This window comes from Podarcis filfolensis (assembly GCF_964270895.1).
Source record: "Podarcis filfolensis genome assembly, chromosome: W".
Lineage (NCBI taxonomy): Eukaryota > Metazoa > Chordata > Lepidosauria > Squamata > Lacertidae > Podarcis > Podarcis filfolensis.
The window spans coordinates 33,480,118-33,507,932 of NC_139619.1; the positions used below are offsets into that span (position 1 = coordinate 33,480,118).

At 48.2% G+C, this 27,815-nt stretch overlaps 1 long non-coding RNA gene across 1 annotated transcript in view; it reads right to left on the reverse strand.

The window, feature by feature from the left end:
- LOC310753919 overlaps positions 1-23,533 on the reverse strand; it is a 36,396-nt gene extending 12,863 nt beyond the window's left edge. Inside the window, exon 1 of the long non-coding RNA XR_014543510.1 lies at positions 23,180-23,533. This is a non-coding gene — a long non-coding RNA (uncharacterized lncRNA). The remainder of the gene's footprint in view (positions 1-23,179) is intronic.
- Positions 23,534-27,815: the final 4,282 nt, after the last annotated feature.

Sequence of the window (27,815 nt, forward strand, 5' to 3'; positions counted from 1 at the left end):
AGAATAGACTGTCCTTTGTTCCCACGGTACAGTCCCATAACATCAACATCCTGTTTGGCTTTCCAGCCATCTGGAGCACTCAGCAGCATTGCTCCTTTTTCGTAACATCCACTCCTGGATTCTGCTAGAGATTGAGGCAGACATGAACTTTGGGGTTCTGCACTGTAAATCGTTTTGCACCAAATAAAACCTGTAAAAGGCAGGTCAGAGTCCTGCCTGGTTACTCATGAGCAACCACCCTTGCCATCTGACAGCAATCTGGGAGCCTTTGAGGTTGCTCGTGGGTAGCAGCACGGAAAGACACGATGAGTCATACTTAGAAGGGATCTGCAGGCGGAGGCGCTGAGGATGAGGAGGCACAGAATGTAGCATCCCTGGCACAGAGGAACAGGGAGCTGGAGGTGCACATCGCCGAGCTTGCAGCTAGGCTTGAGGAGCGCAGAGCACAGGACCAGCAGGTCAGAACCACTCCAGTTGGGAAAAAACTACCATTGCTGGTGAGCAAGTTTGGAGGGAACCCCCAAGACTACCTGGTGTTTAAGACTGAGATTAAATACGTGTTGGACTTGCAAAAAAAGGGAGTTTGAAAATGATGAGGAGAGGGTGGCATTTGTAATTGGACACTTGGAAGGCTCGGCGAGGGAATGGGTGAGGCCCCTGATAGCAGCGTGGAACGATGCCCTTCAGGACTTAGCAAAATTTTATCAGGCGATGGATGCAATGTTTTCCAGCGAGATTCAGGGGGATGTCGCTCAGCAGGAATTACTGTCACTTAAGCAGGGGTCTCTGACTGTCCGGAGCTATTGGTAGCGCTTTGCAATGCTAGTGCACAAGTTGGGCTGGGATTTGTCGTCCGAACCCATGCAAGCACTTTTTAAGGCGGGCTTAAGTTCAGACATGAAAGATGAGCTCTCCAGAGGTCCTTGGCCATGATCAATGGATGAGCTAACCAAGGCAGCGTTAGCCATTGGGTGGGGTAAGAGGCGCACGCACAGGAAAGGCGGGAGCATTTCCATGGCAACCGCTTTCCTGAAACGCCAGTGGGGGCTTCACACAGACTGCCGCAAGCAGAGCCCATGAAAATCGATGTAGCCTGTAAGCGGGAGATTTAAAACACTAACATCCCCAAGAAAAAGGAGGGAAAGGATCGGACATTGAGTACAGCTTACCCAACCATCTGATTGCCAGATGAATTTTTTCCCGGGGCCAAGCTGCAGGCGGGTAAGCTGTACTCAATGTCCAACCAAGAAATACAAGATTTGAAGGAGTTTATTGAGAAGAACTTGAAAAGGGATTTCATAAGGGAATCCAAGGCGGTAGGGGGTAGTCCAGTGTTCTTTGTGGACAAGAGGGGGACAGAAGAGCGCCATCTGGTAGTGAATTACAGAATCGTGAACAGTCTGATGGAACCCCTGGCCTCCCCCATGCCCAGAATTGACGATGTTGTGGCGAGAGTCAGGCGGGACAGAATTTTTACCAAGCTTGATCTCCGAGGAGTGTACAACCTTATCAGGGTGCGCGAGGGAGACGAATGAAAGATGACCATTTTCACCCCCCTTGGGGCATTTGAATATCTCGTTATGCCCTTTGGATTACAAGGCGGCAGTCCATGTTTCCAGGCCTTCATGCACCACATACTGGGTCCCCTACTGTACCGGAACTGCGTTTGCTTTTTGGATGACATCTTGATCTTTTCTGAGAATGAGGAACAGCACATGAGGGATGTTCGGCAAGTGTTGGAGAAGCTAAAGGAGCATCAGTTATGGGTCAAGCTGGAGAAATGCCAGTTTCATGCTCGGGAGGTCGAGTTCCTGGGGTACTGGCTGTCAGATAGAGGGCTTGCCATGGATCCGGAGAAGGTGAAGGCAGTGTTAGACTGGAAAAGCCCCAAGACAAAGAAGGATGTGCAGCGATTCCTTGGCTTAAGCAACTTCTACCGAAAGTTTATCAAGAACTTTGCGCATCTGTCGGCGCCCATCACTGATTGTCTCAGTGGGAAGAAGAAGTTTTTGTGGACAAAGGAGGCGCAGCAGGCCTTTGAAAGCTTAAAGAAGGTCTTTGCCTCCGAGGAGCAGTTCCTGCACGTGGATCCTGGCAAACCTTTGTTTTTTTGTTTTGTTTTGTTTTTAATACATCTTTATTGGTTCTTACAATAAAGGTAAGTACAACAAAAAACCTTGATAAAGTTATTTTTGAGTTCCTTGTAATGTGTGGTCTCCCCAGCAAGCTTTCTGCAGCACAACTAAACTGAAAATAGCCAACAATTGTCTGTTAGATTACCATTTAAACCAAATTTTCGAGGCCGACCTAGTGGTGGCTTAGTCACTTTTGTTTCCACCAAGCTAAAGTGCAAGGTCCGGCAACAGCAGTGGGCGAAGAGTAACAATCTACAAATCCTACTTATTTCTAGCAGTGAAGGAGGAGATTTCCTTTGCTTTAATATATATATCCCTCCTATAGGCACCCCTTCCCAGTCGTTACAAACCTGGGAAGATTTGGAGCTATGTTTGGAAAAGGCTGAACTAGAATTCCCTGGCATGGATATCCTGCTGGCAGGTGATTTCAACGCCAGGATAGGAAACGACATTAATACTTACTGCTCTAAATCTCAGTTGCTGCCAGAGGCAGATTGGTTTATTCCCTGGTCCTCTGATGATAAGGTCTTTTTTTTTTTTTTAAATACATATTTATTAAGGTTTTACAAAACAAAGAATTTCATCATTTCAAAATGCATCATTTCCATACATAAAGCTCAAGAAAAACAAAAATATATGACAGAAAAAAAAGAAAAGAAGAAAAATAGAAAAACAGAAAAAAGAAAAACGCTCTTTCTTAAATTTATAAAGTTCCATGCCCCTCTGTCTTGACCTCCTCACATCCCCCTTTTTTGTGTTCCACTTTACTCCAATCAGATTCAGCAAATTCAAAACCTTGTTTCAACCATACTTAATGTTATATTCTAATTATTATGTCCCCATTTTCCATTTTTTTAATCCGTACCTCATCTTATAAAATATGACATAATATTGTTCTGTTCAAAACCCCTTATCCTTTTTTTCTTAGATTCTTCTTTTCACACACCTTTGACCAAAGTCACACAAACCCTGTTGCTTTTACTTCCCACATCCTATTGACACTCAAGGATTTTACAGTATTTTTGTAGATAGTCCTTAAACTTTCTCCAGTCCTGTTCCATCGATTCTTCTCCCTGGTCACGGATTCTGCCAGTCATTTCAGCCATCTCCATGTAGTCTATCACTTGCATCTGCCATTCCTCCACGGTGGGTAGATCCTGTGTCTTCCAATATTTAGCTAGAAGTATTCTTGCTGCTGTTGTTGCATACATAAAGAATGTTCTATCTTTCTTTGGCACCCATTGGCCAACTATGCCCAAGAGAAAGGCCTCTGGTTTCTTAGGGAAGGTACTTTTAAATACTTTCTTAAGTTCATTATATATCATTTCCCAGTAAGCCTTAACTCTTGGGCAAGTCCACCAGAGGTGAAAGAATGTTCCCTCAGCTTCTTTACATTTCCAACATTTATTGTCAGGCAGGTGATAAATTTTAGCAAGCTTGACTGGGGTCATGTACCACCTGTAAATCATTTTCATAATGTTCTCCTTTAAGGCAATACATGCCGTAAATTTCATACCGGTGGTCCACAACTGTTCCCAATCAGCAAACATAATATTATGACCTAGATCCTGCGCCCATTTGATCATTGCTGATTTGACCGTTTCATCCTGCGTGTTCCATTTCAACAGCAAGTTATACATCTTTGACAAAATCTTAGTTTTTGGTTCTAACAGTTCTGTTTCCAATTTCGACTCTGATGATAAGGTCTTGAATAAGGCAGGCATTACATTAATGGAGACTGCCTTCAAACATAATCTGTATAATTTGCTTGGTACCCATATGGACAGGTCAGGGGGTTTCTTTTCTTTCCTTGGGCCTAGAGGTGTGAGCGTTATTGATTATATCCTGGTCTCCCCAAAACTTTTGGAGAGGTCACAGGGCTTTAGGACTTTCAACAGAACTGAGAGTGATCACCTCCCTATATCAATTTCACTAATTCCCCGTGGTTTGGAGGATCCGCAATACCGCAATCACTGTGCAGACCCACCTCCAACTCTGGCCCTTCGCAGGCGTAAATGGAACAGCGACCTGGAATTCAAAATCAAACTACACCTGCATTCATCAGAATTACTGGCCTTGAGAGACCAGTGTATTTTATCTAATTCTGACCCCTTTCTAACATTTCAGCAGGTCTCAGAGTCGCTCTTCCCACTACTCACGAACCCCAACCCTCCCAAACAACAAAATAATTCGAGGGCCTGGTTCGATAAAGACTGTAGGAATCTAAGATCTTTGCTCAGGAAATTACAAAATAAGGTAAAACAGGAAGGGACCCTGTCCTCAGTGGAAAACCTGCACAGGTGGCGCTCTCATTATAAAAATACTCTAAAACTTAAGAAATCCCTCTATAGAAAGGAACAGTGGGAGGCACTCGACAAGGCGATCAAATTGCGGGACGACAAAAAGTTCTGGGGAATAATTGCTCAGGGAATTTCACCCAAAGGGATAACTGTAACCAACAGTATTTCATCTAACTTATGGTACCAACATTTTTCCCGGCTATATAACCCTAACCCTAACCCTAACCCTAACCCTAACCCTAACCCTAACCCTAAACCAAGCCAGTTTCCTCCTCTTAAAAATGATCTATTAATGGGCTGGGATCCTGTTACCGAATTAGAATGTTTACAGCTAATTAAAACACTCAAGAATGGCAAAGCTCCCGGTGAAGATATGATTCCTCCTGAGGTGCTTAAACTAAATGCCCAGTGGTGGGCTGCTTTTTTGGCCCAACTTTTTACGGTAATAAATGATACATGCAAAATCCCAGAAAATTGGAAACTGAGCCTAGTAGCCCCCATCTATAAGAAGGGCGACCCCCAAGACCCCTCAAACTATCGCCCCATAAGTCTCCTGGACATTGTGTATAAACTTTATACTCACCACCTGTTAAATAAATTGGTTGACTGGGCTGACCACTCTAACTTGCTTAATTCGGCACAGGCAGGGTTTAGAAAGGGCCATAGTACAATAGGCCATTGTTTGGTATTACAGACAATGATAGATAAGTATACAAAGACACATAAGAGCAAACTTTTTGTGGCTTTTGTAGATCTTACATCCGCTTTTGACTCAATCTGTAGGGACAAATTATGGCAAAAACTATATGACACAGATATAGATAGACGACTTTTCAAAATACTTAGAGAGTTACATACAGACATCACAGTTAAAATTAGAACTGGGATGTCAGGCAACTATACTGACCCACTGCCACTGGGGAAAGGGGTTAAACAGGGCTGTTTGTTAGCGCCGTTCCTCTTTAATTTCTATATAAACGACATTGTTCAACATATGGCAAAGTATAAGTCATCAGCTCCTGCCCTGGAAGGCAAACACCTGAATATACTGCTATATGCTGATGACATGGCGGTCATGGCACTCACTCGAAGGGGCCTACATAGCATGCTGGAGGGGCTCGTAGCTTATTGTTCCCAAAACTCTCTAAAGATAAATTATGATAAAACAAAAATTGTGGTATTTACTAGAGCTCGCCACACATTCAGATGGTCTTTAGATGAACACAAAATTGAACAATGTCTTCTCTTTAAATATCTTGGTATCACTTTCCAAGCTACATCTAGCTGACTTGCCCACTTCAAGACTGTAGCCCTTCTAGCACGTAGGACAATTGGTGCTCTGCTCAGCTTTTTTTATTCGAGGGGAGGGCAACTGGTGACCCCGGCACTAAAAACTTTTGTTGGAAAAGTGATTCCCCAGATGTTATACAGAGTAGAACTCTGGGGATGGAATCAGAAGCTGTTAGAACGGCTTGAAATCTTCCAAAATTTTTATCTCAGAAGAATTCTAGGCCTCACTCAGAGCACTCCGGCAGCTTTCCTAAGAGTGGAAGTAGGATTACCCTCTGTGTCTGCCAGGGCCCACTTAAGATTCCTGCGTTTCTTCACCAACCTCATAGATGCCCCAAACACCTTATTGGCTAAACAAGCCTTTGTATCATTACAAAATAATACCACTTGGCATAAAAATCTACTAGACATTTTATGTAGATACAACCTACCTGAGTTTAATACTCTCAAATTGTGGAGCCCTGATAAAGTTCGGGAATGGATCTTTGAAAAAGACGCCTGTCAGGGGCTCGGGAGCAGGAGCACAGGGGAGAGAGGAAATGGAGAGCGAAGGGGAAGAATCCGAGGGCAGCGTAGGGGAGTATGACAGTGACCCGAGAGATTCCATGAGCTTCTCCAGCGAATCAGAAGATTCCCAGAAGGGGGCGCCGATGGTCAGGGCAAGGGGGGTCCCAGGGGGGACGCACCAGAAACAAGGAGCCAGCGGGGACCCCCAAAACAGCAGCGGGGGATCAGGACCAGTTTCCCCACCAGAGCGTAGTGGGGGGGAAGAGTCACATGTGTCAGGACCAGCGTCTCCTCCAGCAGGGAGAGAAGATGAGTCAGGGCTGACCACGCCTCCATCGGAGAGTGGGGGAACGGAGGGGAGGTCAGTTGCAGCTAGCCTCCCCGAAGGGGGAAGCAGTGACAACAGCAGTGAAACGGTCAGGAGGAAAGTTGCCGGCTGGGCGCGTGCGCCAAGTTCAAATGTACAGGCGCGAGGGACAGCAGGAGACCCGGATTGGGAACCAGCTCCTAAAGCCCGCCGGAGGGAGGGGGAAGACTCAGGGGAATCAGCATCAGAAGAGTCTAGAAAGGGCGAGACCCCGACGGACAGGCGGAACCAGAGGAGGAAAGAGCAGAGGAAGAGGTGGAGCAAGGCTAGAGTCTTAAACTGGTGTCTGGGGGGAGGAGATTCAGACGGAGCTTCAGCGGTCTAGAGTTTGAGACGTAGAGCTGCACGCTGCGGCTGTGGAAGTGAAACTGAACTTCAATAAAGACTTTCGTACTTAACAACGAAGCGGCGTTGGTCCTTTGTGAGCTGGGATCTCGGGCAGCTCTGACATTAAGCTCCGTCCCTCTTAGAATTTAACCCTCGCAGCGTGAGTTGGCGCAGCGAGGGGCAAAACTTGGTGTTTTGCGAGCTCACGAAGATAGGCAAAGATGACTACAGAGGAGAAGGTGACAGAACTGCAAAACGCAGTCACGACGCTTTACGCAGAAGTAGCAGCATCCAGGAAAAGAGAAGAAGAAGAAGTAGCGCTCTGCCGGGATCTGCAGACCAGGTGGGAACGTTTGGGCAAGGAGGGGCTGCCAGGACCCAAGCCGGAGGGAGTTGGCCTCGGGAAGAGGGGGGGCAGCATAGTAGCCCACTTCGACGGGAACCTGCAGCAGTATCCTAACTTCAGAGCCGACATAGTTTTCGCGCTCAATTTGCTTCGGAAAGACTTTAGAGATGAGGAAGAGAAAGTAGGCTTCATAATTACTCATCTGCATGGGGAAGCTAAATCGTGGCTGCAGAATTTATGGCGCGAAAATGATCCCGCCCTCCAAGATTCCAACGCATTTATCAAAGCTATGGACGCTTGTTTTAAATCAACAGTAGATGTGGATGTGGCCAGGAGTGAAATGCATGGGCTGCAGCAGGGCAAAGCCACGGTGAGACAATATCACTCACGCTTTTTTGCGTTAGTGAATGTGCTGGGCTGGCAGAAGGACTCCGTTGCCGTCAGGGATCTGTTCTGGGAGGGACTAAATGGGGCCGTGAAAGATGAGCTGGCAAGGGGAGAAAGACCTAAAAGCACCACAGAAGTCGTCCAGAGAGCGCTGGCGATAGGGGTGCGCCTGGAAGACCGCCCTTGGAGCAGGGAGGAGGAACGTAGGGCAAGCACACCAGCCAGAACAACTCCCTTCCTACCCAGAGAGACAGGGCGCGCGCTATCCACGCCTCCACTGGGGAGGGGAGAAGAGCCGATGGAGATAGGTGGTGCCAGGGCTCAGACAGCAAGCAGAGCCCAAACACCAGGAGCAGTCAAGGCGAAGGCTCCTAGAGGGAGCAGGAAGTGTTACATCTGCGACAGTGCACAGCACATGGCCAAAGAGTGTCCCCAGAGGATCCAGAAGCACACTGCAGCCTCAGCAACAGTAAGGGGAGCAGTTCAGCAGGGAGAACAGCTGCAGAGAAACGAAGAAGCCTGGTTGGAAGCAGAAGCACTGGGGCCCAGCCAGGCGAGTCAGTGAAGCAGTCCCCAGAGATTTTACAGCCCACAGACCCCCTCCCACCCAAACCAGTGGTGCAACTCACCGCATCGCTCCAGCTGCCCAATGGGCTCACCCTGGAAGTCCCAATTACCATTGACTCTGGTAGCAACGCAGACTTTGTAGGAGTGGACTTCATCAAGCAACATCGCATAGCACTCCTACCAGCCATGATGCCCCTAAACGTCGTCACGGTCGATGGCAGGAAGATACTGGGAGGAGAGGTGGTACAGCAAACACCGCCTATGGTAATGCAAATTGGAAACCACCGCGAAGTCATCAGCTTCAACGTCACCCACCTGTCGGACACGCCCATAGTGTTGGGCATGAGTTGGCTGGATAGGCACAGCCCGGCATTAGCATGGTACCAGCGGCAATTGACCTTCTGCTTTTCCTACTGCGCAGAACACTGCGTCCGGACCTGCCAGGAAGAGGAGGGGCAAGAGGATGAACCGCAGCTACACCTAGGCATGGTGCAAGCGGTGCCCAACAAGTACAAGGAGTTTTTGGAGGTCTTCTGCGAGAAGGAAGCGGATAAGCTGCCTCCCCACAGGCCTTACGACTGCAAGATTGACCTCCTGCTGGGGGCGACGCTGCCGACTGGAAAACTGTATTCCATGTCTGAGGACGAACTGCAAGAACTCAGGGAGTTCATACATCACAACTTGAAGCGGGGATTCATCCAACAATCCAAAGCAGTGGGGGGCCGTCCCGTGTTTTTCGTGAAGAAGAAAGACACGCCCCAACGGAGGCTCGTAGTTGATTATAGAATCATCAATTCCAGGACGAAGCCCACAGCATTCCCCATGCCCAAGATCGACGACCTGCTCGCGACGGTGAGGAAGGGACGACTCTTCACCAAGTTGGATCTACGAGGGGCGTACAACCTTATACGCATGCGGGAGGGCGATGAGTGGAAGACGGCCATGTTTACACCTTTAGGCACCTATGAATATCGCGTAATGCCGTTTGGTCTGCAAAATGGCTCCCATTGTTTCCAAGCCTTCATGCATCACGTGTTAGCGGGACTCCTCTACAAGAAGTGCGTCTGCTTCCTGGACGACATCCTGATCTTCTCGGAATCGCAGGAGGCTCACGAGGGGGACGTCAAGGAGGTCCTGCAGAGGCTACGGGAGCACAGACTTTACGCCAAACTACAGAAGTGCCAGTTCGACATGACGGAGGTGGATTTCCTGGGCTACAAGCTGTCCGACAAGGGACTCGCCATGGACAGCACCAAGGTCCGCTCGGTGTTGGACTGGAAGAGCCCGCGCAATCGGAAGGAGGTCCAGAAGTTCGTCGGCTTCGCCAACTTTTATCGCAAGTTCATCAAGGGGTTCGCGAAGGAGACGGCGGCCATCACGGACACCCTCAGCTCCAAGAAGAAGAAGTTCACCTGGACGGACCAGGCAGAGCAGTCCTTTCGGAGACTCAAGCGTCTCTTCGCGTCCGAAGAACAGCTGCTACACGTAAACCCCAGCAAACCAATGAGGGTTGAGACGGACGCCTTGGACAGAGCGGTGGGGGCGGTCCTGTTGCAGCAAGATCCGCAAGGGGACTGGAGGGCATGCGCATTCTACTCCAGGAAACTCAGCAAGTCGGAAGAGAACTACACCATCTGGGACAGGGAGTTGCTGGCCATTCATGCAGCCTTCAAGGCGTGGCGGCACTTCCTCGTCGGAGCCAGACACACAGTGCAGGTCCGCACGGACCATAAGAACCTGGAGTACTGGCGCACGGCGCGGTTCCTGAACCAGAGACACATCCGCTGGGCGGAGTTCTTTGCGGATTTTGATTTCCGGATAGAATACGTCCCGGGAGACAACAACGTCATGGCGGATGCACTATCCAGGAAGCCGCAGTATCTCGAGGAAGCGGCACCGGTGGCGGCCAAACACATTTTCGCACCGAAAGCGTGGGCGTGCGCTTCAGCCGCCGTGGACCTGGACGCGGTGCGTCGAGCGCTGCAGACGAATTCGTTCGCACAATCCAAGATGGAGGAGGTGCGAAGAGGCACAGCGAAGGACGACGAGTTCCAGATACGAGACGGACTGCTCATCCGCAAAGGGGCTCTCTACGTACCCGGAGACGACCTCCGCGCGAAAGTCCTGCAGCAGTTACACGACGCGCCCAGCGCTGGGCACTTCGGCAAGGACAAGACGGCGGAATTAGTAACCAGAGACTTTTGGTGGCCCAAGATGAGGGGAGAAGTCGCGGATTACGTCTCCAGGTGTGACACCTGCCAAAGGGCCAAGCCAGTACACAGGAAGCCGGCGGGTCTGCTAGAACCTCTACAGACGCCGCTCGAACCGTGGGAGAAAGTGGCCCTGGACTTTGTCACAGATCTGCCCAGCTCGCGAGGCAAAACAGCGGTACTCGTGGTCGTAGACATGTTCACCAAGATGGCGCACTTCATTCCTTGCGCGAAGGTGGCCACAGCGGAACAGACCGCCAAGCTGTTCATAGACCACGTGTTCAAAGCTCACGGCTTGCCGCGGTCCATCCTGTCCGACCGGGGTCGCCAATTCATCTCGAGCTTCTGGCAGAAGCTGCTGGGCATCCTGAACGTCAAGATCAACTTAGCGTCGGCACGACACCCGCAGACCAACGGACAAGCGGAGAGGGTCAACGCCATCATGCAGCAGTACCTGCGATGCTACGCGAATCAACAACCCTCGACCTGGGTGGACTACCTACCGCTGGCCGAGTTTGCCTACAACAACACGAAGCACGGGTCTACAGGGGTGACACCGTTCTTCGCCAACAATGGACGGCATCCCAGAACCTTCCCGGGGTTAGAGACGAAGGGGGAGGGGGAGCCACGGGGAGCAGAGCACTTAGCAGCAGAGTTACAGGAGGTCCGCGAGCAACTCCGAAGGCACTTGGAACTGGCGAAACACGCCTACAAATTGCAGGCAGACAGGCACAGGAGAGTCGGGGAAGACATCCAGGTGGGGGACTGGGTCTGGTTAGCAGCCCAGGCAGTGCCGGCCAGGACGTTAGCTAAGAGGAAGCTCAAACACAAGCAGCTGGGGCCTTACCAGGTCGCGGCACAAATCAATCCAGTGGCCTTCCGGTTGACACTCCCGGAGGGCTCCAGAATGCATCCAGTCTTTCATAGGTCAGTGCTCACACCCTACAGGGCACCCCACAGGTTTCAGGCGCCAGGGAACGCGCCAGACCCACTTAACAAATCGCCAACAGGGGAGGGGTCACAGAGGGCGACGCCACTCAACGAGGTCACGGAGATTTTGGACTCGAGGTGGGGGGAAGAGGGAGTGGAATATCTCCTTGCCAGGGAAGGTACCCCAGCCAGCGCCAACAGCTGGGTACCGTGCTATGCCGTGGAGGAGCACTATCTCAAAGACGAGTTCCATGCACTCTTCCCACACAGACCTATGCCGGCAGAGTATTTCGACGACTGGCTTTTCACACCCACACTTTCAGCCAGTACGTTCCAGGGTTTTTCATCAGCTGAGGAGACGACACCGGAAACAAGCTCCCCGGAGGGGTCACTCTTGGGGTTTGTCACAGACCGCTCCTATTGGTGGGACAATCAACCGGAGGTGGGGTGGAGCAGGGAACTGCTGCGGGGACCTTACACGCAGCCTCACCCGAGGTACGAGGGGGAGGGAAGGACATGGACGTGTTGGGGGAGGATCCTGGATTCGAGCACAACAGCAGAGAGATGGAAGCAGAAGAAATTGACGTCGACGAGCCCATTGCGGTCTGGCCAGATCCCGCTGGCCGGCTGCACACCAGGGGGGAAGAATGGTATCCCGCACTCACACCCACAGGACTGGAGCACCCGGAAACCACACCCGAAGAGGGGGAGGGGGGAAGGGGGGCTTCGAGGGGGGATGGATGTCAGGGGCTCGGGAGCAGGAGCACAGGGGAGAGAGGAAATGGAGAGCGAAGGGGAAGAATCCGAGGGCAGCGTAGGGGAGTATGACAGTGACCCGAGAGATTCCATGAGCTTCTCCAGCGAATCAGAAGATTCCCAGAAGGGGGCGCCGATGGTCAGGGCAAGGGGGGTCCCAGGGGGGACGCACCAGAAACAAGGAGCCAGCGGGGACCCCCAAAGCAGCAGCGGGGGATCAGGACCAGTTTCCCCACCAGAGCGTAGTGGGGGGGAAGAGTCACATGTGTCAGGACCAGCGTCTCCTCCAGCGGGGAGAGAAGATGAGTCAGGGCTGACCACGCCTCCATCGGAGAGTGGGGGAACGGAGGGGAGGTCAGTTGCAGCTAGCCTCCCCGAAGGGGGAAGCAGTGACAGCAGCAGTGAAACGGTCAGGAGGAAAGTTGCCGGCTGGGCGCGTGCGCCAAGTTCAAATGTACAGGCGCGAGGGACAGCAGGAGACCCGGATTGGGAACCAGCTCCTAAAGCCCGCCGGAGGGAGGGGGAAGACTCAGGGGAATCAGCATCAGAAGAGTCTAGAAAGGGCGAGACCCCGACGGACAGGCGGAACCAGAGGAGGAAAGAGCAGAGGAAGAGGTGGAGCAAGGCTAGAGTCTTAAACTGGTGTCTGGGGGGAGGAGATTCAGACGGAGCTTCAGCGGTCTAGAGTTTGAGACGTAGAGCTGCACGCTGCGGCTGTGGAAGTGAAACTGAACTTCAATAAAGACTTTCGTACTTAACAACGAAGCGGCGTTGGTCCTTTGTGAGCTGGGATCTCGGGCAGCTCTGACAACGCCTTTTTGGACTCCACTAAGATAAAAAACTCTGGGTTTTCCTACTGGTTCCCTCGAGTAAAAGCATTCAAAATCTGTGCCAACTACTTGGTGGAGATCACTGATCCCACCCTTCGGAGAGCTTTTACTATGGCACGGTTCCAAACATTGCCAACTGCTTATTTGACCGGTAGATACACAAAAACCCCAGTAGAACACCGTTTATGTCCTTGCCTTATGAAAATTAAAGAGGATCTTACACATTACCTCCCCTATTGCCCCATTTACTCGGGCTTTAGAGACGCATTGCTGCAAATTATACCCAATTCTATAACCAGTCCTGAAGACAGAGTAAAATTTTTGTTAGTTGATGCAAACCCACGTATTACCCATGTGGTAGCGGTTTTTGTGATGAAGGCCATGAAAGCCAGGGAAAGATTTATGGAAGACAATGTAAAGACCCCTTCATCGTCTGTTTAACTCGTTGCTCGTTTTCCCTCCTTTTCTATTCTGTGGGAAGAAGGTTTTGTTGGCATAGTATGTAATTAATTTTAATATTTTTAACTATTGTAGTGTTGATGTTTGTGTACAGGCATGGTCCTCACAATAAATGGATTTGATTTTGATTACCATTTATTATTAACCTTGCCTTTTGTTGTTCATATATTGTCTCTATTCCCTTTCTGAATTTTGTTCCTAGACCCATAACCTCCAATTGTTTATTCATATAATGCCACAAAACATTGCTGAATGCCTTTTCTGCATCAAGTAATAATAAGGCAGCTTTTTATCATTTTTGGCTTCTAAATATTCTAAAATGTCTATAATGTTTGTAGTATTGGCCGAGATTTGTCTTCCTGGGAGGAACCCGGACTGATTTGGGTGTATAATTTCACTGATGGCCTCTTTAAGTCTATTTGCCAGTATACTGGCAAAAAGTTTGTAATCGCAATTTAATAGCGATATTGGCCTATAGTTAGATATTCACTCTGGGTCTCCTCCCTGTTTAGGTACTAATGTTACGCAGGCTTCCTTCCATGAGTCTGGAATCTTTCCTTTATTAAGAATGTTGTTCATTACTTCAACCACTGGAGCTGTTAGGATTTCCTCCATTTTTTTAAATAGAATTCTGCTGGGAGACCTCCTGGGCCAGGTGTTTTTCCTGATTTAATTTTCTTGATTGTGTTCCTAATTTCTAATGTTGTTATCGAGGAGTTGAGCATTTGTATTTTTTCTTTATTTATCGCTGGGATTTTCTGTTGGTGTAGGTAGTTGTCTACTTCTTTGTTTGCGTCTTTGTCTTTTTTATATAGATTTTCATAATATTTTTTAAATTTTTGTATTATTACTTTTGCATCATCTATATTTTTCTCTTCTATTTTTATTCTGTTTATTTGTCTTTGGTTTTGCCTCTTTTTCAATTGCCACGCCAGATATCTTCCGGGCTTGTTGACAAACTCAAAATTATTTTGTTTCCACATTTCCACATTCCACTCTATTTCCTGTTCTATTTTGGACATATATTCTGCCTGTAATAACTTAATCTCTTTCTTAATTGTATCATTATTTGGTTGTTTGATTTGCTCTTTTTCTTTTTTCCTTATTTCCTCCATTAATTCTATTTTTGCTTTTTGCTTTCCTCTTTTATTCTTACACCTTGTTTTATAAAGTATCCCCTGATCACTGCTTTACCAGCATCCCAGAGTATTCTTACATCATCAACTTGGTTTTTATTCAATTCAAAGTATTATTTTAGTGCATTTTTAGCTCTCTCTAATATTTTTTCCTCTTTCAGTAATGATTCATTCAATTTCCATCTACATATTCCTGATTTCCAGTCTGGTTGTAGTTTTAACAGAACTGGATTGTGATCTGAAATTATTTTTGGTAAAATCTGTGATTCTTCAATCTTTCTAAGCAAATCTAACAAAACCCAGATGGCAGCTATCCTACTAGCTGTTTTGTTTGGTTCAGAGAAGTACGTGTATTCTCTCTCAAATCTAGGTTTGTACCTCCATGAGTCCTTTAGATCTAGAATTTCTATCATCTTCGCAAATGTACAAGGCAATTTTCCTTGTCCTTTACTTCCTCCGATCTGTCTATCTGTGGGTCTGTTACTTCATTAAGATTTCCAAGCAGTATTAATTTATCTTTTACATATTCCAACAGCTTTTTTTCTAGTTTTTTATAAAATACTGATTTTTCCCCATTCGGCGCATATATCCCTACTATTTTGATGTTTTCTCCTTGACTTTTAATCTTTACAATACTATTCTCCCTTTAGGGCCAGAAAATAACAACTCTGACTCTAACACAGGTCTGACATAAATCACTACTCTTTCTTTTTTACATTATCTGCAGCAATGAATTCTTTTCCTAATTTGGGGGTGATTAATACTCTTCTATGCTCTTTTGTGACTTGTGTTTCCTGCAGACAAGTAACAACATTTTTTTTTTGTTTGGTCAAAATATGTGCTATTTTGTTTCTCTCTTTTTTTTCATTTAATCCATTAACATTCCAAGACAAAATTTTTAAGTTCATCTTTATTCGTTAAAATGTGTTATCACAAAAAGTTTATTTACAATTTTTATTTTTGGCAATTCAATATGTTGCTTTTGTCGGAATCTCCGTTCGACCGAGCTGATAAGGCTCATCTTCGGAATCGCCTCCCGACGATTAATTGACGACCTGATCCTTTGATAACGCCTCAGGCATGTCGTCCTAGCAGAGTTCCCAAAACAGCATGTGGAAGGATGAGATAGTATGAGCTACATTGCTATGCTTTATTTTCTAGCTATGCAGAGAGCAAAGAAATATACATCCTCTCCCTGTGAGAGAAGAGCAACTGAACAAAGGAACAAAGGAAACAGGAAACCACTAACGTCACATCCCGTCTCCCCTCCCGTGAGACATCCAAGAGTCTGGACTGTCTCTGGAATGTAAACAGAGTCCTGTGACTCCACGCAGCTGCTCAGTGATAAGAACAGAAACTAACATCCTCCCCCTTTCTGTGAACACCACTGGGCAGCGTGTCAGTACAATCTCAGTACAAACCCAATTTCTGTACATAGGTACAGTGTTGATCCTTCGGAACAACCTTGGAGGAATCAGCAGGAATTTCATTACCTGGCATGTAGGACATCGTTACGAGTCCATTCTGAACACATTCCCTATCATGTTGCAGCTTCAATTGCAAGTGCTTCGTGCTTTGCTTACAACCTTCAGAAGTCAGCAAAGCCAAACATGCTTTGTTGTCCTGATAAACCTGAATTGGACATTTAACAGGAATTCTCATGTCTTTACACAATTGTAACAACCATTCATAATCCACAAGTGAATAAGACAGTGCATTCAGTTCAGCTTCACAAGTACTTAAACTTACTGTTGTTTGCTTCTTGCACAACCAATCAAATAGACCCTGAGTGTACATATAGCAAACTCCAGACGTGGTCTCTCTCTATTTCCAGAGATAGGTAGTTGGTTACCTCACCAAGATCTTTCATGCCAAAGTGCTCCTTCAGTTGAGCTAGGGCGCTATTGTACATTTTGACATCCTTCCAAAAGAAAAGTATATCATCAACATAAAACAAGCAATACAGCTTCTTTTGCCCTTCCTCCTTGACAAATACACATGGATCAGCTTTACCTTGATGAAAACCTAGAGAAAACAACACCTCAGTGAGTTTAGAGTGCCAGCATCGTGCACTTTGCTTGAGACCATATAGGGACTTCTACAGAGAACAAACAAATCCCTGTTTTACCTGTACGCCATCAGGTGGAAGCATATAATTCCGCTGCTGCTGCCACCGTGAGTGCTGGGGCAGGCCGCTCCCTCCGGAGGCCAACTCCACCAGGCCCAGGGGGCAGGGCCCAGACTCACCACCGCCACAGCTTTAAGAGGCCTCATTGAGGCACTGGGACACCGCTGCTGCTGCCACCGTGGGTGCTGGGGAAGGCCGCTTCCTCCTGCAGGCCCATTCCACCAGGCCTAGGGAGCGGGGCCCCGACTCACCACCACCACAGCTTTAAGAGGCCTCATTGAGGCACTGGGACACCGCTGCTGCTGCCACCGTGAGTGCTAGGGAAGGCCGCTCCCTCCTGCAGGCCCATTCCACCAGGCCTAGGGGGCGGGGCCCAGACTCACCACCACCACAGCTTTAAGGGGCCTCATTGAGGCACTGGGACACCGCTGCTGCTGCCACCGTGAGTGCTGGGGAAGGCCGCTCCCTCCTGCAGGCCCATTCCACCAGGCCTAGGGGGCGGGGCCCAGAATCACCACCGCCACAGCTTTAAGAGGCCTCATTGAGGCACTGGGACACTGCTGCTGCTGCTGCTGCCACCGTGAGTGCTGGGGAAGGCCGCTCCCTCCTGCAGGCCAATTCCACCAGGCCTAGGGGGCGGGGCCCACACTCACCATCACCACAGCTTTAAGGACACTGGTGCTGCTGCAGCAAATGTCAAAAATGTTTTTATATATTTTAAAGTGTTTTAAAAGTGTTTTTACTTTTTACTTTGTTGTACCACTGTGAACGGTGGTTTTTATTCATGTATTTTTATTTTGGTTTGGGGTGGGATGGATGTTGAGTGGAGTGGGGATTGGTTTTGTTTTGGTATAATTGTTTTTGGTTTTTTTGCTTTTCAATTTGTAAATGGAGGCTAGTATGAGGCTTGGGATTGCTACCGTGGAGGGGCGAGGGAGGTATGGCGGTGGGGGCAGATGTCATAGGCGAAGGGAATCGTGATACGGATATGCTCGTACCCCTTCCAATCTGCGCCCCATCCCGAGGGACGAGGGTAGGGTGAGCAAGGATTACTCACCTCCGTCACTGGTGCTGTGCAATGCCAGGTCTATAGGCAATAAAACCGCCACCCTGCGAGATTTCTTTACCTCGCAGGGGGTCGACCTGGCTTGTGTGACGGAGACCTGGGTGCGTGAAGGGGAAACAGTTACCCTACGAGAGATGGTGCCCCCGGGTTTCTCCGTCCTCCACCAGTCGCGGACTGTGGGCCGGGGGGAGGGGTGGCATTATTAATCTGGGAAGATTGTTCTTTCAGGGCTCTACCATCGCCATCGATTCCCGGCATTGAATGTGTTGGCCTAGTGTGGGGCTCCGAGGTGAGCTTGGCTGTCTGGCTGGGGTACCGGCCACCTAGCGCACTAGCAGCCACCCTGTCAGGCCTACTGGAGGCGGTGGCCGGCTTTGCCATGGAGTTCCCTAACCTATTGGTATTGGGGGACTTCAACATCCATGCTGATGCCACTCCCTCCTCACAGGCTCTGGACCTGGTGTCTTCCATGGCGACACTAGGGTTCTCCCAGTTTGTTTCGGGCCCCACACATCAAGCAGGCCACACGCTGGATTTGATCTTTGGCGTAGGTATAGATGTGGTCATGTCTCCTTCGATGAAGGTCTGATCACTACGCTCTGAAAGCCAGGATTGACTTTCCACCCCCACCCTGCTTAGGTGGCGAGCCAATTTGGGCTCGCCCGCAGAGGCTGATGGACAAGTGATAGATTCCGCCAAGCCTTGCGGGACCTTGCTCCCCCTGGCGACTCATTGACTGAGCTTGTTGAGGGCTAGAATACCCAGCTCCTGGCAGCCATCGATGAGATCGCACCTAAGCGCCCTCTGCAACCCCGCAGAAAACGGGCTCCCTGATTTACCGAGGAGCTCCGGAAAATGAAGCGGGACCTCAGACGGCTAGAGCGAGTATGGCAGGGTGCCCGTGACGGAGCCTCAAGAACATCTTATAGGGTTTTTATGAAAACCTATGAGAGGGCAGTGAAGGCTGCTAAGAAGTCTTACTTCTCGGCCTCCATTGCATCCGCTAGCTCTCGCCCAGCGCAATTATTTCGTACTGGAGACCCCTCGACTGTCCTCGGGTCCTGTATTGGACCACTTTGACCGGATATCCCCAGCCGATGTGAACAGACTCCTCCGAGCTGGAAAGCCCACCACCTATCCTCTCGACCCGTGCCCGTCTTGGCTGATTAGAGCGTGTTCAGACGAGGTGAGGGCCCTCCATTTATGACAAGGAATTGTTGGCCATTTATGACAAGGAATTGACCATTTATGACGAGGAATTGTTGGCCATTTATGCAGCTTTTAAGCAGTGGAGACACTTTCTGATTGGCGCAGCAGCAGATCCAGGTGTGGACAGACCACAAGAACCTGGAATATTGGCAGACAGCGCGCGTGCTCTGTCAGAGGCAGATCCGTTGGGCACAGTATTTTGCTAATTTTAACTTTAAGATCCAATACGTACCAGGGGAGCAGAACGTGAGGGTGGATGCGCTCTCCAGGAAGCCTAAGTACATGGAAGAGGAAGGGCCCCCCATGGCCAGACAAATGTTCCAGGAGGACAAATGGACTTGTGGGGGAGCACTGGCAGGGGAGGCAGAACTGGTTGGACTCACCAGACATGATGAGTTTGCTCAAACTAAAATGAGGGAGCTCAAGGAAGGTCTGGGAGCAAATGGGGGCTTTGAGGAGAAAGGGGGCTGTTGTTCTACAAAGGGGCACTTTGAGGCCAAAGTCCTCAAACAGCTCCATGACAACCCCACAGCTGAGCATTTTGGGCAACATAAGACCCTGTTGTTAGTCACAAGGCAGTTCTGGTGGCCCAATGTAAGGGGGGATGTACGGGAATATGTCTGGGGGTGTGACAGGTGTCAGAGAGCCAAGGGGGAAAGGGCAGCACCGGCGGGGTTACTAGAACCGTTACCGACACCGGGGAGACTCTAGGAGGTGGTGTCCATAGATTTCATGACGGATCTGCCCAGGTCACGAGGTAAGACGGCAGTCATGGTGGTGGTAGATCTGCTGTCAAAGATGTGTCACTTTGTGGCATGTTCTCATGCAGTGACAGCCGAGGAAACTGCGAAGCTGTTGGTGGATCACGTCTTTCGACTGCATGGGGTCCCCTCGAGGGTAATCTCCGACCGCAGAAGGCAGTTCACCTCGTGTTTCTGGCGCAAACTCATGAGCTTGTTGCAGGTAGAGGTGAACTTCTCAACAGCAAGACACCCAGAAACCAACGGACAGGCCGAGAGAGCGAATGCCATTTTGCAGCAGTACTTGCGCTGTTACAGTTTTTGAATTCACAGAGGAGGAGGAGGATTCTTTCATAGGTTTTCCCCCCTCTCCCGCAAACGCCTGTGAGTGGGAAGCAGCTATGGACCCCACCAATGGGGAGGGGGGTGGATGTCAGGGAACTGCCATTGGAACAGGGGTGGGAAACAGAAGGGTAGTTGTGTTACAGGGGGCCTCCAAAAATCTTGTGAAGCAGTTCCTCTTCCGGTGATGAGAAAAGCCCCACCTCCAGTGGGGAAGAGATAAAAGGACCAGAGGATGCTGGTGGGAGCCTCAGCACCGCTCCTTGCCAAGCCGGCCAGGAGGGAAGCACATCCCTTCCGTCGCCCACCCTGCGCAGAAGTCTAAAGGGCAAAGAGGGAAGGAAAAGGCTGGGAGTAACAAGATTTTTATGTTGGGGGAGGTCCAGGAAACAACCACTCCCAGACTCTGCTAGCGATTGAGACAGACATGGGGTTCTGCACTGTAAATCGTTTTGCACCAAATAAAACCTGTAAAAGACAGGTCGGAGTCCTGCCTGGTTACTTGTGAGCAACCACCCTTGCCACCTGACAGCCATCTGACAGACCAGACTGGCAAGGTTGAAAGGCACAAAGCCAGATTGGTCTCCAGAGGTTTTTCACAGGTACCAGGACAGGATTACCACGAGACCTACTCACCCACCGTCAAGTATGAGAGCATTAGGCTAATGCTCCAGATTGCTGCAGAGGAGAAACATCACATTTCTCATTACGATGTGAGTACAGCTTTTTTGTACGGGATTTTGCAAGAGGAGCTGTACATGCTTCCACCTGATGGAGTGCAGGTAAAGAAGGGAATGGTCTGTAAGCTACAGAAATCCCTATATGGTCTCAAGCAGAGTGCCAGGTGTTGGAACACAAAACACACTGAGAAATTGCTTTCTCTAGGTTTTCACCAAGGCAAAGCTGAGCCATGTGTGTTTGTCAAAGAGGAGGGGCAAAGCAAACTGTATTTGTTGCAGCTGGGGCAGATGAAGGTGCCTAGTTGTGCCACTGTAGAAGCACTATGGTGTTTCTTCCCTCTGCGCTCCTTCAAGTGGTCATTCTTTCCATGACCACATTGACTGTCTCCAGGTACTACAGTCATGTGCAAGGAATTCCCACACAACAGGGCTGATGTTGCCAGCCTTCTTGTCACATTTGCAGACATCTTTGTAACACAGAGTTGGTCTGCCAACAAGCCTGGTTCATGAAGCCATCCCCCTGTAGAGCACACCCTTGGGCAGGCATGACCGCTGATCAGTTTAATCCAGCCCCTGTGGCAGTTTATTTCCTGGGGTAAAATCCTAAAAAACCTTCAACGTCAACCCTAAAAAAGCTCAGCAATTTCAATCTTAAAAAAAGGTCAACAACTTTGGTTGGCCCTTTGACCCTCACGGCCCTTCACTTCAAATCTGGCTCTCTTTGAAAAAAGTTTGGACACCACTGTCCTTCGGGATTCTTCCATCTTCCATTCTGTGAACATGACCAAGCCAGTGTAGATGTTGCTGAGACAGGAGTGTGAACATGCTGGGATTGCAGGCCTGGGAGAGCACATCTTTGTTTGAAACTCTGTCTTGCCATGTGATGCCCAGAATCTTCCTGATGCAGCGCATGTGAGAGGCGTTGAGGCGCTGCTCCTGGCAGTTGTAAGTTGTCTACAAGTCAACACACAGTGTGCAATAGCAGCGTGCTCAACACGCAAACCTGGTAGACGACCTTCATCTTGGTATTACAGTCATACCTCGGGTTGAAGTTGCTTCAGGTTGAGCGCTTTAGGGTTGTGCTCCGCGGCAACGCGGAAGTAACGGAACACGTTACTTCCAGGTTTCGCCACTCACACACGCTCAGACGGTCAAAATGACGTCACACGCATGCATAAAAACGGCGAATTGTGACCCACGCATGCGCAGACGCGGGTTGCGTTTGCTTCAGGATGTGAATGGGGCTCTGGAACGGATCCCGTTCATATCCAGAGGTACCACTGTAGATGTTAGCATCACATTCTCCCATACCCTTTGGAGAGGCAAGCCATTGCCAAAGCTGCCTTGCCAATATGCTTGTCCAGCTCAGCATTAATGGAAAGGTTGCTGGTTATGGTGGAGCCCAGGTAGACAAAATCGCCTACCACCTCAAGTGTGTGGTCACCAGTGCTGATGCGTGGAGTGCTGGGGGCGTTCTCACCCAGGATGTTGGTCTTCATCAGACTGGTGGTATGGCCAAATTCCATGCAGGCATGGACAAAAGAGTTGATGTGTCTTTGTGGAGCTTCCTTGGAGAGAACTGTCAAGGCTGCGTCATCTGCAAACATCTCTCAGATAAGGACTCGCCACATTTTTGCCTTGGTACAGAGATGTGTCAGGTTGAACAAACCCTGTCGCTCCTCGAATGAAAGTATACACTGTCTTCAGTCAAGCTGAATTCATGAGACCAGCAGGGAGAAGAATATGCCAAAGAGAGTTTGGGTGAGAACACAGCCCTGTTTCACACCCTAAAAGCTTAAATGTGTTAAGTCTTCTTCTTCTTTTAGAATATGTTTTATTGCTTTTACATGTAATTTAAAATACAATGAACTACAACAATAGCAGGTAGCCTGTCATTTCTTGGGAAAAGTCTAATAGCAGCATGAAATTAGAACCATTACTTAGAACAAGTTCATGGACTTGAAGTCTCTCCAGATGTTTTCACATGGGTCTGAGGGTATTATCTGAAAATGGTTGATACAGACCATAATGAACAAGATACTCCCCAAGTGATCCTATGCAAGATATCCCACAAAGAATTAGGACACAAATCTCACGCAGTCTTCACCCTGTGCTGGCTAGGACTGATGAGAACTTTAGTCCAAAACACCTGGAGAGCACTAGGTTTTCAAAGACTGCTCTAACCCAACTTTGCAACTGCCTCTGCCGGAGTTTAAGTCTAGTGGTGGGCAGACCGAAGGCTTGCAGGATCTACTGTGTCTCTATGTGTGTGTCTGTGTTTTACTAGAACCTGCAGATCTACTAATCTGCAGATCTACTAACCAAAGCTGGATAGGGGTGTGGCCTAGGGAGAGGATGTGTAGCCCAGGAAGAGTTCTGTACCTGAGGTTCCCCATCCCTTCTTCAAGTGATGCTATCCCCCCCCAAAAAAACCCCCCAGGTCTTCTAGCTTCTGTCATTGCCGTACCTCATCATCAAATATCTGTCTGTAGACTTTCCCACTGGGGACGACACAGGACACCCTCACTAGAGTCATGTTGCAGACTTTTCCTAGGCGCTTGATTGGTTTGCAGCTGAACTTTTTCTTGGGTTAGCTGAGAAAAAGGAAAATGCAGCGAAAGAGAAAGAAAGAAAGAAAGAATTGAATGGTTTGTTGTCATTCCTTGAGTGATGTTGGGAATGGCGAGTGGGGAAGAAACTGCTGTGAACAAGACTTTTTTGTAATTGCATGGCACCTCGAACTGACTCATATATCAGCAGTAAATGCCAGTGTATTTCAGTGGGGTTTTATGATATTATAGCTGCAGTCTTATTTGCAACTGTGGACTCCCTCCCCATTATCTGCCATTAATGTTTTAATGTTGTATTTTTGAAATTGTATTTTAATCAACTTGTTTTTATTATTGGTTGTTAGCCGCCCTGAGCCTGGTCTTGGCTGGGGAGGGTGGGGTATAAATATATTTTTTAAAAATTATTATTATTTACCTATCTGGGTGCCAGTGCCCTGAGCAATTTTAAATAAAATTGTCATTTATTTATACAATTAATGAATGCATTTAATTGTGCAAATTTATTTACAGCACTTATTTATGCAAATCATCAAATGCAATTAAGCAATAACTAAGAGTGGGGTCCCCTCCCCCTCCCCAAGTCCTGTGCTGATAGTTGGGGAGAAGAGGAAAATGGCTTTTGTGGCTCGCATCAGGTCCTGCCATGAGGGATACATTTGAGATTACTCTTTTTTCCACATCTGTTGGCAAATTTAATTCAAAATAGTCTTTTAGAGTCTTTTGGGCTTTGTTGTATACTTCTTCATCTCTAAATAAAGTGTCATTCATCCTCCATCTGAAGGTACCGGTTGTTGTTGTCTTCATCTCCATCTTTACAGCATTATGGTCAGAGCAAGTTTTAGGGCAGATCTCCACTTTTTTTATCTTTGGTGCCATTCCTCTAGTAATCCAAATTTGGTCAATTCTGGTCCATGTCATCTTAGCTTCAGAGAAAAATGTTCCCTCTCTCTCCAAGGGGTTCTTAGTTCTCCAAATATCGATCAAGTCCATATTATCAGTCATTTTGAAGAAAGTTTTTGGTAGTCTACCATCTTTGGTGACTACCTGTTTTTGCGCCTTGTCCATATTGGTGGATACAACTCCATTCATGTCCCCCATCAAAATTATATTATAGTCCATAAAGTCCATCAAAGTCTCATGCAACTTCTTGAAAAATTCCGACTTCCCCTCATTTGGTGCATACACACCTACTATCAAAAATTTCTCTCCTTGAAACTGAATTTCAATAGCCAAATATCTTCCTTGTTCATCTTTGAAAATAAATTTCGGTGAAAATTTCTCCTTTGCGTAGATCACCACTCCTCTCTTTTTAACTTTATCAGACGAGATAAATTCTTGCCCTAATCTTTTATTAACAAGTAATGTAAGGGCGAGGTACTGGCAAACAGCCGTCGCCATTTTGGAGAGCCCACGTGGCGAAGCGCAGGCGGCCATTTTAAGTAAGGGAAGGGTACTGGCAAGCATATTATTTATGGTTCAGACTTGACTGTGATACAGGGCTGCTCCAATCTTTGGGGGAGGGAATAATAAGCGATATTAACCTCATTCCTGAGGACTTTGGCAAGCCCTGCTGCCTGGCGTTTTGAATAATCACCCCCTTACACACTGGGGAGGCTTGTATTTACAACTTTGCTTTACTCTTCCCTCTCAGCAGCAGCTCTGACGCTTATTATAAATTGCCAGCATAGGCTAGCTGCTCTGTGCAGGAAGCAACTACATTGTTGCAATCCCTCCCGCTGCTGGCTCCCAGGTCTGCAGCAGTACAGGGGAGAATCTATTGCTGCTGCAGGTTTCTGAATGACAGGCTTTTAAATTGTGGTTATTGGGGGAAATACTTTAAACAATAATAATATAATAAAGGAGTCTTTGGTAATGCTGAGTACTGGTTTCAAAGTCCTGACTGCTGCCTGCCTTTGAAATTAATTGGTGCAATTAGCAAACACTGTGGCTTATATTGTTATTTCAGCTTTCCTTTCAAAGCCTCAACTCATAGAGGCAATTAAAGGTCTTTGGAGGGCTGAGTGCTGGTTGTAAAGTGCTGTCCGCGGGCTGCTTGTAGGATTGATTGGTGCAATTGATTGATTGGTGCAATTGATTGATTGGTGCAATTGATTGGTGCAATTGGCAAGCACTCTGGCTTATATCTTATTTCAGCTCCGCTTTTAAAACCCTTAATTCATAAAGGCAATAAAAGGGCTAAAGAGTGCAAGGGGCTTCTGGCAGCATCATTTACTTGGCTCCTCATTGGTGATAGCAATTCATTTGCTTTACTTCTTTAGACACCATCTGCCTGATTAATCCATCGGTTGCTTTTAATTAGGGCAGTTTAATAAAATAATAATAATATTAATTTAAAAAATAAAAAATAAAATAAATAAATAAATAAATACAAATAAAAATTAAATAGACAAATAAATTTAAAAAATTAATAAATAAATAAGGAATAATCAATAATAGCTTCCTTCTTGACTAGCAATCTGGGCTCTACCCAATAGGCTACCTCATAGTTACAGCTTATAGCCTTTGCGGTTACTTATTATTGGCAGCAGATAGTTAAATAAATAAATAAGAGATTAAAAAATAAATAAAAGTTTAAATAAGGGAAATTTGCTCTTTAGATTCTGGGTAGAGCCTTAAGCAGTGTTGACAATACTGAACTAGTCAGAACCCTTTGGCGGCGTGTCGATTCTGAGCAGGTGCATTTTGTTTGGAAAGTAATTTGAGATTTCTCAGGTCTCACATATAGTTTGTAATGGCTTCCGGCGGGGACCAGCAGGCATCCACCTCTGGCAATCAGTTGGCACCTGCCACAAGTAATGGTAGCGCCCAAGTAGTGGCCATGCCCTGTGACCCTCAAGCCTTTGCTCAATTTTTCAGGGCGTTTGAAACATTTTATAGGCAATGTAGGCCTGGGGCTTTGGCGCTTCCGGCCCCAGAGCCATCTTAGGAGGTAATACCCAACACTCCTCCTAACAATCTAGGGCAGCAGGGCATCCCAGCCGCTGCAGTGGGCAGCGCCCAGTCAGAAACCGCAAATGTAGGTCGCCCTAATACCCGTGCCCAGGCAGCCATTACTAAGAAAGCCAACCAATGCGCCGGAAAGGGTAAGGCACCGGCAAAAGGTCCCGGCAAGGGGAAGGCTACTGCCAAAAGGACCAGCAGCAATGCCTTTTCACAGGTGGTAGACATTCCTAGTGTGTTTCAGGAACAGCAGCCCCAGCACAGCTCCACCGAGGACAGCGCGGGTTCCGGCTTGGAGGAGGAGCACATGGAACCTCAAATTGCTCAGCCAGCGGCCAGTGTGAACCCGGCCAACGCAGAGGTCCAAGGAGGTAAAAGAAAGTCCAAGAAGAAGCACACGTCTGCGAAGAAGAAAAGAAGTAAGCAGTCCGAGTCGGAAGATGAGTCAGGTACGTCATCCTCTGATTCGGATAGCGAGGGCCCCATGGATGGTTACTGGGGTCTTGGTGAAGGGAATCATGGGATCCCACTTTGGGCGCATGAAAGGAGGGCGAATTCCCATCGTAAGACTTTCAATGGAGTACTGGAATGGAAGGACGGGGCATTAGTGGAGGATGTAAAAGTTGCCACCAATCAGTCCACCGATTTTATATTGGGGAACCATTTGTCCCAGAAGAAGAGGAATAAGATCCTCAATGGGGACTATGTGGACATGTTCACCCTTCTCCCTCCGACTAAGCTAACAGGAAAAGGTGAGAAGAGGCGCTCCTTTGGTAAGCGGAGGTATAGGTCGCCTAGGGCAGAGCGCACCTTTGAGAATTGGCTGGATGGGTACCAGGTTTTCATGGGAGTCGTTTGCGCTGCTTATCCTCGGTGCTCCATGGATTTGGTTGCTTATTTGGCTCACGTGAGGAGGGCACACGCGCTTGCGGGGGAAAATGCCGCCTTAACATATGATGAGAATTTCCGTAGAAACGCTTCTCTCCTGCCTTCCACCCGATGGGATCTAACGGATCCTAATTACTGGGGCGAGGACGTCAATCCCTACATCGAAAAGAAACACCAGGATTCAGCCAAGGCGGGTAAGACAGAGGCGAAGCGGCGCCGCCACTGCTGGGAGTACAACAGGGGTGTATGCTCGCGATCCTCCTGTAAGTATCTTCATGAATGTGAGCGGTGCTGGGGTAACCACCCCGCCTCTGCGTGCTTCAAGAACAAACAGCAGCCCTTTCGTGGGGGCAGGGGGTTCTTCCACAACAATAACAGGGCCACCCCCGGATCCTCCCACCAAGGGCCCGGTAACCGCCAGTAACTTGCATCTTGGTTTAGCCTCCTCCCCCATCCGCCTTCAGCCCCTCAGAACCCTGCTGGATCAATACCCCGATCGGAAAGCCGCACAATACCTTTGGGAGGGGTTCTCCACTGGTTTCAGGATCCCCGTGGCTTTCCCCCCTAACACTGGGGACCCACAAAATCAAAAATCAGTTAGGGAAAGGCCAGAGATAGTCAGGAAAAAGATAGAGAAAGAAATCAGTGCAGGTAGGGTTGCAGGTCCCTTTGCTGAGCCTCCAG